The following is a 12,018-nucleotide window of genomic DNA, read 5'->3' as shown; positions in this document are numbered from 1 at the left end:
CGTGGGGCGCGCGCCCGCCCGCTCCTCCGCGGCCCCTCAGGATGCCCGCCCACCGCGCGGGTGCGCGCCCCGCTCCCCCCGCTCCCGCGTGCCGCCCTGCCGGGCCCCTTGCTGCCCGCTGCCCGCCGCTTCGCCCCTTTGGGCCGCCCAAGCGCCCTCGCTTTGCACCTCGGCGTCCCCCGCGATACCCGCCCGGCCGAGGCGGCCCTCAGGGAATCAGGCCCCCGGACCCCCGCCGGCCTCTGGTCAGCGCCTCCCCTCTCCCGGCCCGCGAGGCCACGGCCCAGCCGCGGGGCTTTCTGGCCCGGCCTGGGCCACCCCGCCGCCCAGCGAGCGGCGGCCGCCTCGCCTTGCACGCGCCACCCGGGCCCAGCTCCGGGAGAAGGGCTCAGCGGGGCCGGGGAGGGCGAGGAGGGAGGATGGGGATGCGCTCTGGGCGGGGAGCTTGGTCGAGGGAGGGAGTGACCGGCCAGGTGGGCGCCCCCTGGGGAGCAGGCCAGCCTTGTGCCGGCACCCTGAGCCCATTGAGGCTGGAAGACCTCCAGGCCGGCAGCGCTCTAAACACTTTAGCTCCTGTGTGCATGAGGAGCCCAACGGAGTAATGGGTGCTGGTGAGTTTCGCACCCGGGGTCTGAAGAGGATGGGTCATTAAAGACATTCAGGGACTTGGCTTCGGTAGCGAATAGTTCTCACAAACGTTCGTGGCTGAGATTTCAAGGGGGAAGAATCGAGGACCGAGTTTCTGGTTGGGATTGGCGAGGGCAGCCTGGTCTCGTCAGAAGAGCGAGGTTTCCTGTCGGTGGGAACATGAGAGGAAAATGAGAAAGGAAAGTCACATCTCGTCCGAAGCCTGTCGTGGGAGGGACTGGAGCGAGACTGGCACCTAGACCTTCAATGTTCCACTCCTGGCTTCGTGGTAGGGTTTGCCCCGCTCTAGTTGTGAAACTTCGAGAACATTCAGCCGGCAACTTGTATCTCTGTTGCTTGATTTGGGCCTGGAGATAGCAACTTTATCCCCTTTGAACCTAAACTGTTTCTTCAAATTGCTGTGGTCATTTTGAACACAATTTCTGTGTCTAGACATTTTAGCGACTCCAATTTAGAGCCAACCCTAGGCTTTATAATGCATTTCCTACTGTATCATTCAAATCATTTGCAAAAGAGGAACTGTTGTCTGGACTACTCCCTCATCCATCATCCCTTAGCTGACAATTCGACGGCAAGTAACTGCGGTTTGTGGTGGCTGCTTCCCACCACGACTGCAACCGAGGCTCTCTAGGGCAGAAACCAGGTCTTACTCCATGCATCTACCTGGAAACTACCAAAGTGCCTGATAAGTAGTGGGAGCTCAGTATGTTTGTCGAATTGAATTCCCTAACAAGTGATTCTTTGTATTTCTATCTGCTCTGGAGTGTCAGGCATTTCTCCTTTCTGAACCCAGGATCACTGGGATTCCTGGGGTAGAGTGAGGGGAAGCAGCTCACGGTATGTACGTTACTCAGTTATCCCACCTGGGCCTTTTCTGGATACAACCAGCACTTACGTTCTTTACTGTCCTTTTATCTTCCACTTTACCTCTAGGTCAGTGCCAGGCACTGCAGATGGTATATTGTAAGATGGAAAAAGTAGAAAACGATGTAAAACACTGTCACAAAACTGAACACTGAGTTTGAGCTGGTGATTAGGGTAGCAGTATAATCCATCATTCATATATTTAAAGCTAAGAATAAGACGGCTTGCTGCAAGTTGGCTCATAGAAGGGCAAAGACCCTATTTTTAAAGACCAAATATTTCATGCACTTCTGTGTCTGACCTAGAAAGTGATTTATTTCTCCATTTGCAGGAATTAGTACTGGAATTAATATTAATCAATGGCAAGGAAGACCAGAACAGAGGATGGTCCTTTGATGGATGGTCCTGTGAAGTATCTTTCCTTCAAGAAATGACTCTTTCCATTCCTCTCATATATTTGCCTTGTCTGGAAGACTGATTATGAGCTTCTTAGGACAGCCTTCACTTTAGATTTGAGGCCCAGAGAAGTTTAGCAATTTGTTCAAGCCCACACAGCTGTTTAGTGGCAGAGCTGGGCCTAAAATCTTGGACCATTTCCAAATCCAGTGTTCACTCTACTGTACCACACTGTGAAACTCTTATGTTGATCACTGTGAGTGCTTAATAAATATCAGGTTTCTAACAGCAGCCCATTTGCTTCTGATTGCTGACTAGTTCACTTCACTTCATATTTATTTTAACTGAAAACCATTGCCTTCTGACAGCTAGTCTATTGTTTATAAGAAATGATTTGGTGGGTGAATTCCAGCCCTGTTGGACAGCAGAACCCATCACAACAAATCAATGTCAAAAATGGCACTTCATGAGGAACACATACCATTTATTTAGTACCCCCCAGTGGAGTAGCTCAAAGTAATTAGAAAATGTCTCATTAATCCTCATGACACCCCTGTGGGATAATAATAATATTATTATAATATTTAAGCATAGAACTGTGGCAAAGCCAACAGCTTCTCTGAGCATGTGCCGATTTTCCCCATATTTCAAGTCTTCACTATTAGAGCCTAAGTAAAACCATCAGGCTTGCAAACAGCAAGGGTAAGTCTTGGTTTGGGCTTTCTCTGTTGATCTGGACATAACTTGAGTTTCTTACTGATCACAACAGCCCTAGAAGTAGCTCGCCAATGATTTGCCAGATGGTTAGCAGCTTCTGGAATAGGTCCAGAAGTGTTTGAGAGTGGGACAGGCAGGTCTAGAAGTTACCACTGTTTATAACGATAGATAAATGAGTGAAAAAAAAAAAAACCCACCTACTATGTACAAGGTATTGTTCTAGGTACCTTGGGAGTATGGAGTTTGAACGTAGTAGACCTTGCCCTCAATAGACTTGCATGGAGTTGGGAAGATAGGATACAAGTCTGTGAAAATCTTTACCACTGCGTTAGTTAACAAATCAGTCAGTAGTACCGGAAATGTCACCAGATGCCCTGTGGCTATTTGGTCTAGTCTAGCCAAGCTGCTACCTGCTGTTTCTCAATCATACTAAACTGGTTCCTACCTCAGGGACTTTGTACCTGTTCTTCCCTCTGCCTGAAACACGCTTTCTCCAGAGTCTCACATGCCTTTCTCCATCACTTTAGGTCTCTGTTTAAAATGTCCCTTCAGCAGAGGTAACTTCCCAGACCGCAAATTTCAAAGAATTCCCCTTTCTCTCCCCTACCCCCGGAACTTTCTAACCTCTTACCTGCTTTATTTTTCCTTATTGTGTTTATTTACTTGAAATCACATTTTACATTTATTTGGTTACTTGCTTACTGACTATCTCCTGCACTAAAACATAAACTCCCCGATGGCAGGATTTTGACTTTTTTACTTGTATGTCACCAAAATCTAGACTAATACCTGGCAAATACTAGATGTTTAATCAGTATGTGGTGAATGGTGGAAAGAGAAGGTGTGGAGTGAACGTACAAGGCATATTAAGGTACAGTGAGTGAACCAGTTTGCCGGTGTAGAGGGGTTTATTCTGGAGAGGTATCTGTTCAGTTCCGGTTCTGTCTCCTAGAACCAGCTAGGCTGCGCAGATATGCCTAAGTTGTTTTTTAAGTGTCACTTCCTCTTTCTCTTGCCCTCCCCCCCCACCTCCTAGATGGGTCTGTCCTGCACTCCGGAATTTTATTCTAAACTGCCCACTTGGATATTCTTCCTAAAGAGACCCCAAACTTAATATTTATAGCACTGAATTCATTATCTTTCTCTCCAACGTTGCTTCTCTTCTTGTTTCTCATATTTCATGCTAGAATACGAAGTCATCCCCGAATCACTCCTCTGCCCCCCACATCTAGTCGCTCACCAAGTGCTTTCTGTTCTCTCTCCAAATCCCTCTCATTTCATTCTTGCTGTCACTGCCCCAGTTCAGGCTGTAATGACCATGTCATAACAGGCTCCCCGCTTTCAGTCTCTCTTTTATGTATTGCATCCTCCAGGAAGTAGCTGGGTTATTTCTGTAAAACATCGATTTGATTACATTGCTCTCTAGTGCTGCCATGATGGCTGAACCCTGGTGCTGACTTGACCTTGTGGCAGCAGCTTCTGTGTTCTTTCCACACCACTTACTGGTCCCTGGACATGCCACCCATTTGCAGACTGTTATGCCTCTCCTCATGCTAGCTGCTCATGCTCTAGCTCACTGGACACCCCTTCTACCTTTTCCCCCACTGGAAAATTCAATCCTCAAGGCCTAGCTTAGATGTCACCTTTTCTGAGACCTCCCCCCCATGACTGTCAGCCATGATTACCACTGCAAAGAACACTCAATGAAACTGATTATAAATGAATTCATGATTTTCTTTCTCATCGGAGGTCCTATGGCATTTTGTTCAGAGCTCCATAAGAGGGCTTTACTGTACTATATTTAATGTGAATGATAAGATCTATTTCCCTATGAGAGTGTGAACTCCTTAATACTAATAGCTAACATATTGAACAATGAACACGCTGTGCTAAGCCAGGACTGTGCTAAGCACTTTATATGCAGTAACCTCCAAACTACCTACCAACTGGCACGTAGGTAATGTTACTACTATACTACTTCACACCTGGAGAAACATTGGAGGGTAGGCAAAGTCACTCCTGCAAGATCACACAGGATTAGGACATGGCATAAGCAGGATTCAAACTGAGAAGTCCATATTCTCAAGTTCTTCCTTAGATCACCTTTGCAAGTGTCAGAGGGCTTGTCTCACTCCTCTGTGTATTTCCAGTCTCTAGTGCTGGTCTATGAGAAATGATTTTTGAATAGTATAATTGAAGAAAACCAACTAGGAAACCTGAATGCTTTGTTCACTAAAAACTGATGGATAGACCACGATGAAGCTGTCAGTCCTGTACCTCAACACAAAGGTTATCCATGGGCTTTCTTGAATTTCTACCATTTTTAAGAAGAAAGATGCTGGGTACAGGGAGGAGGTTATTCCAGAAATAGATGCAAATACAGGTCCTGCCTGGGGTTAAGATGGCTCTCAGAATGAACCAGTAGTCTAGTCTGTGTTCTCACATGACAGGGTGATTTCAGAAAATAATTGCTATTCAGAGAAGACTGGAATTCATCAGCAAGGATGGCAGCCAAAGAGGTAAAAGTATTATGTTAGGCCAAGCGTTTAAATAAGTCCCATGTTTCTTCTTGAGCTTCTGTGCAGGAGAGAGTACTGACACTGGAATACCTGCATGGACTTTTCTGGTTCTGGTTAATTTATTGAAAAATCAGGCACAATCACACCTCTAATCATAGACGAGATGTGCAATTAATGATGAGACCAAATAGTACAGCCCTCTGGTATGTACCAATTACTTGTTTGCAGATGGGAATCTTAACATTTGTAGAAATGATGGAATGGTTTTAGATCAACACTACCAAACCTATTAACTTTCTTTTAGCAAGATGTACAGTACAAATAATGCTTTCACCATGTTTTCCCTCTAAGTCGATCTGACAAAGAATATATTTAAAAATATCTAGAAAATTCCTTCTGTTTCTTCATGTTCCTTCTGTGAGGTACTTGTTGTGAGGCTATGGGTGAACCACAGTAAAATTAATTTTGAGAGATAAGAAGAATTTATTTTGGTCATGTGACTGAATTGAAATTAATATGAACTGCTGAACATAAATTAACACGAAACTGTAAAACTTTAGCAGACATTTGTGGGAATCTATTGAAATACTATAAAGCCAAGGGTAAATTTCAACTGAGGTTTTTTGTATTGCCAATCTGGTGAAAACCAAAACATATTTTATTAATCTACAGACAAAATGTTACAGTGTTATTACTTTGTCACTAGGTTTTGCAATGATGTTGACATAGCAACTCAACATGTCTGTAGAATAGCATTACAATTTTATTGGGTTTTCATTACAATGGTAGTAATGTTAATGAATGTATATAAAGGCCCACAATGATCCAATTAATACTGGGTAGTATAATGACAAAAGAATATGAATGCAATTCTTTGGGGATTTCATCATACCGAAGATAAAATGCAACAGATACATTACTTGGTTATAAAACAGATGCAAATAAAACTAAACCATGTTGTGATGTGTCAGTCCCTTTCTGACCCAAACACAGCTGCAAGTATTGAAAATCTTTATTTATAGTCTTCACTCAGGACAATTCAGTTCTTGAGCCAATTCTAAGCAAACTTATTAGGATATATTAGGAAATCTCATCCTTACCCTCACTCATTGTGTTGGGTCTAGAATCTATCTTTTTGTCCTAAGCCCTGGGTGCCTGGGATGGGCCTCCCAATGCCTATAAAGCTTCAGCCTCCTTCTGGACCCTTGCTATGTTTGCATGACAAGAGGACCAAGCCTCTACCTTAGCTTGCTACTGTTCTCTCCAGTTTAAGACTGAAGCCCTACCCTAAAACCCAACTGGCTTGTTTGAGATTCTCTTTCTCTTTTTAGCCCTTAGTAGACTTCCCCAAGGCTGCAACCTGCCATAGGCTGGAGTTCTTATTTATGCCATATGGACCTCTTGGAGCTACTTGGAGCTTCTACCACCCACCTGATTACCAGGATTGCCATTCCCATCCTGTGGTCCTGCATCTTCTTCTAGTTTGGGCCCCATGAATAATGAGGCTTTCCCAGCTTGCACTCAGAGTTCATCTTTTCTCCTAGAACTTTATTATTGTAGAAGCTGACCACCCTCTTTTGGGACTTGCCCTAAAGCTGAATTTATTCCCCTAGCTTCAAATCTCATCATTTCCGGCTTCCTTCTGTATCCTTACCAGCCTATTGTAGTCCTAGAATGCTTCATGCCTGAGTTACATAGGTTGAAGTACACAGCTGGAAATGCTAAAACAATTCCAACTGAAGTACATTGTTTATATAGTCCTTCAAATGAACTGGTGTATAATCAGATATAAGATATATCAGTTTATTTAAATATATGTTAAATATATATCAGTTCATGTAAATGTAAATTAGAGATTAATATAATATAATATAATATAATATAATATAATATAATATAATATAATAATTAGATAAATTGTCCTGATTTCCCACCCTCATCAAACTCCATTTGAATTTAGGAATCCACTTGTACGATACCATCCTCAACATGCATGTAAACAGAACTTTCTGCCAAATGTTTTTATGTCAAAGATTAGCTTTCAGAAAAAGCCTACTATTTGAGCATGTTTATCAATTATGTTATTCAGAACCAGCTAATTTTAAGATGTGTTATACTGTAGCAGAAAATGTTGTAGCTTGGGATTCAGACTATTTGGAGTTAAGGTGCCCTTAACGAACCCACTTCACCTCTGTCTCAGTTTCTCACCTGGAAAATGAAGAAAATAATATCTGAGCCACATGCTAGGAGAGTTAAGCGAGATTCTGTAAGGAGAAAGTACTCAATTACTAATCTTGCATACAGTACGTCCTCAGCTCTTTGTTCACTCATACTTTCCACACCACACAAATGCTTAAGGGAGGAGTGGGTGAGATGAACTAAACCGTTCATATTTCTGATTGCAAAAAGTCACATGTGATACAAGTCTTTTATCTGTTGTATCTCAAAATAGGACAGGCCTCTCACTTCTGGCTTTAATTAAATGTGGTCCAAGAGCACCCACACTCAGCAGGTCTTACAAAACTCGTCAGAGAACAAAGGGCTTCCTTTAGAATCAGAACTCTGGTATTTCCTGGTTATTAGTACTATCCTCTGTTTCTTCAAAACTCAGTGCATGGCACTTGGTAGTCACTCAAAAAACATTTAAGTAAACGTTTTTAAAAAGATGATCTAGCTGAACACATTCACGTTACAGACAGAATGACGATTGCCTCGAGATATAAATAACTTCCATCTAAAGTCCAGCGTTTGGTTAGTGACAGAGTCAGAATAAAATCGAATGTTAATTTCCAGCCAAGTTCAATGGACTTTTCTTCTTTTTCAGTGCATTCATTTTGTTCCTCTCTCCTTTCCTTTCCGTCATACTGATACTCGCCATCCACTGGGCACCGGACATGAACAGGACATGTGCACTGCTCCTCATCCTGCCTCACCTGACCTTTGTGGACCCACCCTCAGTCCTGCCTGTACCTATAGAACCTGCTGGGCTCCTTTTTGCATTAGCTGACTTCTTTGCCTAGATCTTGGGTTCCCTTCCTTTCCTATCAGCCTTTTCACTCCTACAAACTCTGTGCAGCTTCCTGACCTACGAGTCAGTCCAGAAAGCAGGATTTCTTACCTCGAACTCTTCTCCTTTGGACCCTTAAATCCTGGGGCAGGGAGAGGCCTAGATGGAGCTTAGGATCCTGCCCTTTTGGTGACACACCCCCTGCTGGGGAGAACATACCAACCTCTGCTTTTAACCACCATCCTGAAGAGTCTACACTTGACAAAATCAATCCTACGAGATTCTTAAACTCATTTCCCCTGGGGCAGCCACCTCAACAATACCAGGTTCGTGGGACCTGGAGTAGCTCACGAACCCTAATTCTGATGTGCTGTTTGAGCCCTAAAGTATCTGCGTGTCTACCAAATTGTTGTCTGCCTCATCTCTTGTCCTATCCACCCAGTTCTTAAGACTGGAATTCTGCCTCATTTTCCTTTTGTTACAACTGGGCTACCTTCCTACCAGCTCCTACCAGCTTCTCCTTGAGAGACCTGTGTCACCAGCTGCTGCCTAAATCCTGCTCTCCAAGGGCCACCCTCCTAAAAACCATGGCCCCATTGCCTAGCCAAGGTCAAGCTGTTTGGATTTCCACTGCTACATCAGTCCCACTGTGAATATGACAGGACACAGTTCATGCCATGGATGTGGCTGATCCCCCTTCCTCTGCAACCATGTTGAGGACATGTCTTTAAAGGCCAGACCCTCGCAGGACAACAGGCTTCAGAGATGGGCACAGGGAACATTGCTTTCTTGCAACAAGGAGAATAAAACTGCAAAATCTGAAAAGAGAGATTTAATTCCCAAATATCAATATCTGAGAGATGTAGGAAGTGAATGTGCTGTGGTAATACCTATTATTAATGGATATAAGTACCCCTTTGTGCCCAGAAAACACTGACTGCATAGATAATGCACTGCTGAGTACTCCTGACCCCCTACTGTAAGCTTGATTTCTAAAAAAGTGGGCTGAAATTCAATTACCCCTAATTCTGAAGCACAAGAGCTCTGGGCCCACCTCAGCATGAAGAATAGAATCAAAGGTGCCAACTAAAACGAATATTCCAGATGTTCACATTCAAATATGCAATCTGAGCATGTTATAAGTGCAACCAAGCACTTTAGTGCTTTGTGAATGGTCCAGCTACATTATCAACCTCAGATATTAGGAAACTAAAGAGCTCTTACTTTTTATAATGCTGTGTGCCCGAGTCAGAGGAAAAGCTGAGGGTGATTAGAATACTGGAATATTCCTTTTTGGATCAGTTGTTACTTTTCATGCACTTGTTACTGTATCCAGACAGACTTTGGAGGTTAAAAAAAGACTTAACTATATGTCACGTAAAACATATTGTAAATGGGGTCTCTTGAGTTTCTTTTCTTAAGGTAATAGACATGGTAACAGAAAATTGATGGCAAGGCCAAGAAATGACATATACTCAGTGTGCCAGGTTTTCTTAATCATCTGATGAATAGGGCGCCTGGGTGGCTCAGTTGGTTGGGTGACTGCCTTTGGCTCAAGTCATGATCCTGGAGTCCCAGGATCTAGTCCCGCATCGGGCTCCCTGCTCAGCGTGGAGTCTGCCTCTCCCTCTGACCCTCCCCCCTCTCATGTGTTCTCTCTCTCTCTCATTCTCTCTCTCAAATAAATAAATAAATAAAATCTTTAAAAAAATAATAAAAAAATTTAAAAATTAAAAAAAATCACCTGATGAATAATTTCTTGGTTCAGTAAAGCAACATGTTTAGGAAACTCCAAAAGAGATTGGTTTTATAATCTCTCCATCTAGGTAATAGGAGCAGGGGCCATGTCTTCATCATTACCTTTCTCAGTATCTGGTATGGTGCCTTCCACCTAGGAGACCTCCACAGATATTCCTAGAATGCTTAGTGAATTATTCATTTCCTATATGGACTAAAGGGACTCACTGATAAATTTTAACAACATTTTTGCCACCTAAATGCAGGCTTGGTCAGTCTGCAACCACTTATATAATCTCCTCCCATTTTAACATACTTATAATTTGTCCAGTTGCTAAGACAGCGTGTGATGTGCCAGGTTAATGCCTCTTTTACACCCGCATAGAACCCTCAGGAGAATAAGGTAATGGATTTCAAGCCATACATTTCAATATGACGACGATATAGAGACGGCCTGATATATATTTTTAATCATTTTCCCTACAGCTTTATCCCCACCCACCCTTCCTCAAGGCCTCATAGCAGCTTCAGGAAGATATTTACTAATTTAGATGCCCCTTATACGCAGTATGGAATTTGCATAAACGCAATAAAATCCATAACACTCCTGTATAATACAGGACAGAGGAAAGCAGGGGCCTTCTGCTCTGGGGCTAGAATATAAAGCAGTTCAGGTTGCTAAGATAGATTAATTCTTTAGAGTCAGAAAACAGTCTTCAACCCCCGTCGGCCCAGTTTCTGCCAAATGACCAGAAAGATAAATGCATCATTCTTTGAGGACAGAAGACATGTTGGAAATCAGGAAACTTAATTTCAAATATGAAATATCTCTAATTGATTTGCAATACTGTCCCTGGTGTGCTGCCCATTGAGTATGCAATAGTCTGAGGTTTCTGGACCTGTGACACTGGCTAGAAAAAACATCGGCTGCCACTCCAGCTTAGGGGACAAGAAAGACATGGAGAAAACATGAAGGACAATGATACATGACCACTAACTCCTGTCGGCTGCTGTTTTTTATCAACCAGAGACTAGCAGCACACAAACGTATTACGTGGCCAATTTTGTCCTCAGCTACATCATCAACTAGTGTATATGAAATTGCCTGGCTCCTAATGGGAGCCCTTATATACAGTTAGGAACAGAATTTAGATTAGGATGTGAGCAGGTCCAAGAAGCTCTCTCTGGCAGGAGATAAACGTGTCTTTTAGCCCATCCTTATCTGGCTTATGAAATAATGTTACCAAGTAGTGACTTCTCTTCTTTTTGTGGTCTGGCTTCAGTCATTTTTTTCCCCCCTAGAAACTGCATTAAGCTGAAGGAATGGAACTTCAATTAATATTATAATAATCCTCATTGCTGATAGTGCTTTTTAAGCTCATCGCCATTAAATTTCGGCATGATGTTTTAAAAGATGTTCAAAAGATTAAAAGATCCTGATTAAATATTTCCAGTTCTCACTAATATAAATCTGTACAGCTTAAATGTATTAACATGAAAACTGCCAAGAATAGCAACATCCACAATAAATACGTTGGATCACTGTAAATTGCTCTATTTATCTGATTTATTCTCCTACGTGTTGCCTCTAGCTCCAAAAACAAGACTCTTGGAGAGTGCTGCCTGATATAAAGGCTGCCGGAAATAATTTTGGCTAGCTACATGAGGACCAATTTATATGTCCATTACACATCTGCCAAGTATTTAGCATAACAAATTGGATATAAAATAGAATGTGAGAAGAGGTATATTGTTACAAAAGTAAAAACTAAGATCATACTTAAATTAATGGTTGATTAAAATGTGGTATTTGTTATGTTTCCTGAAAGTTGAACAATCAGCAAAAAGTACTGGTACATTTTAGCATTTACAGTTTCTTCTTCATTTAAAAGCTGTGATCATGGCTTATGTGGATATTTTTGAGAAAGGTTGAAGTTCTATCCTATGAATGGAGAAACTGACCTGAACATTACAGCTACCTTTGGGAGAGGTTGGTTTAATCAAGATCCTCAACTAGCTGTTTAAAATGTAAAAGATTAAAGATAATATACTTGAAGCATCAAAGCACTTCATACAATACAGGCTTATCTGTGTATCTAACTACTATATATATGTATATATACATGTATA

At 42.5% G+C, this 12,018-nt stretch overlaps 1 long non-coding RNA gene across 1 annotated transcript; it reads left to right on the top strand.

Moving 5' to 3' along the window:
* The first annotated feature begins 276 nt into the window (after nt 1-276).
* Nucleotides 277-2,199, top strand: LOC148164494 (uncharacterized). The gene is made up of 2 exons (XR_015767962.1): nt 277-611; nt 1,844-2,199. It is a non-coding gene; the product is annotated as an uncharacterized LOC148164494 (long non-coding RNA).
* Nucleotides 2,200-12,018: the final 9,819 nt, after the last annotated feature.

Source organism: Eumetopias jubatus, unplaced genomic scaffold (assembly GCF_037043125.1).
Source record: "Eumetopias jubatus isolate StellerSeaLion01/CBP00866 unplaced genomic scaffold, mEumJub1_p1.0 scaffold_4, whole genome shotgun sequence".
In the NCBI taxonomy this organism is placed as follows: domain Eukaryota; kingdom Metazoa; phylum Chordata; class Mammalia; order Carnivora; family Otariidae; genus Eumetopias; species Eumetopias jubatus.
Note: the sequence above shows the minus strand (reverse complement) of the source record. Positions and strands in the feature narration are given on the sequence as shown.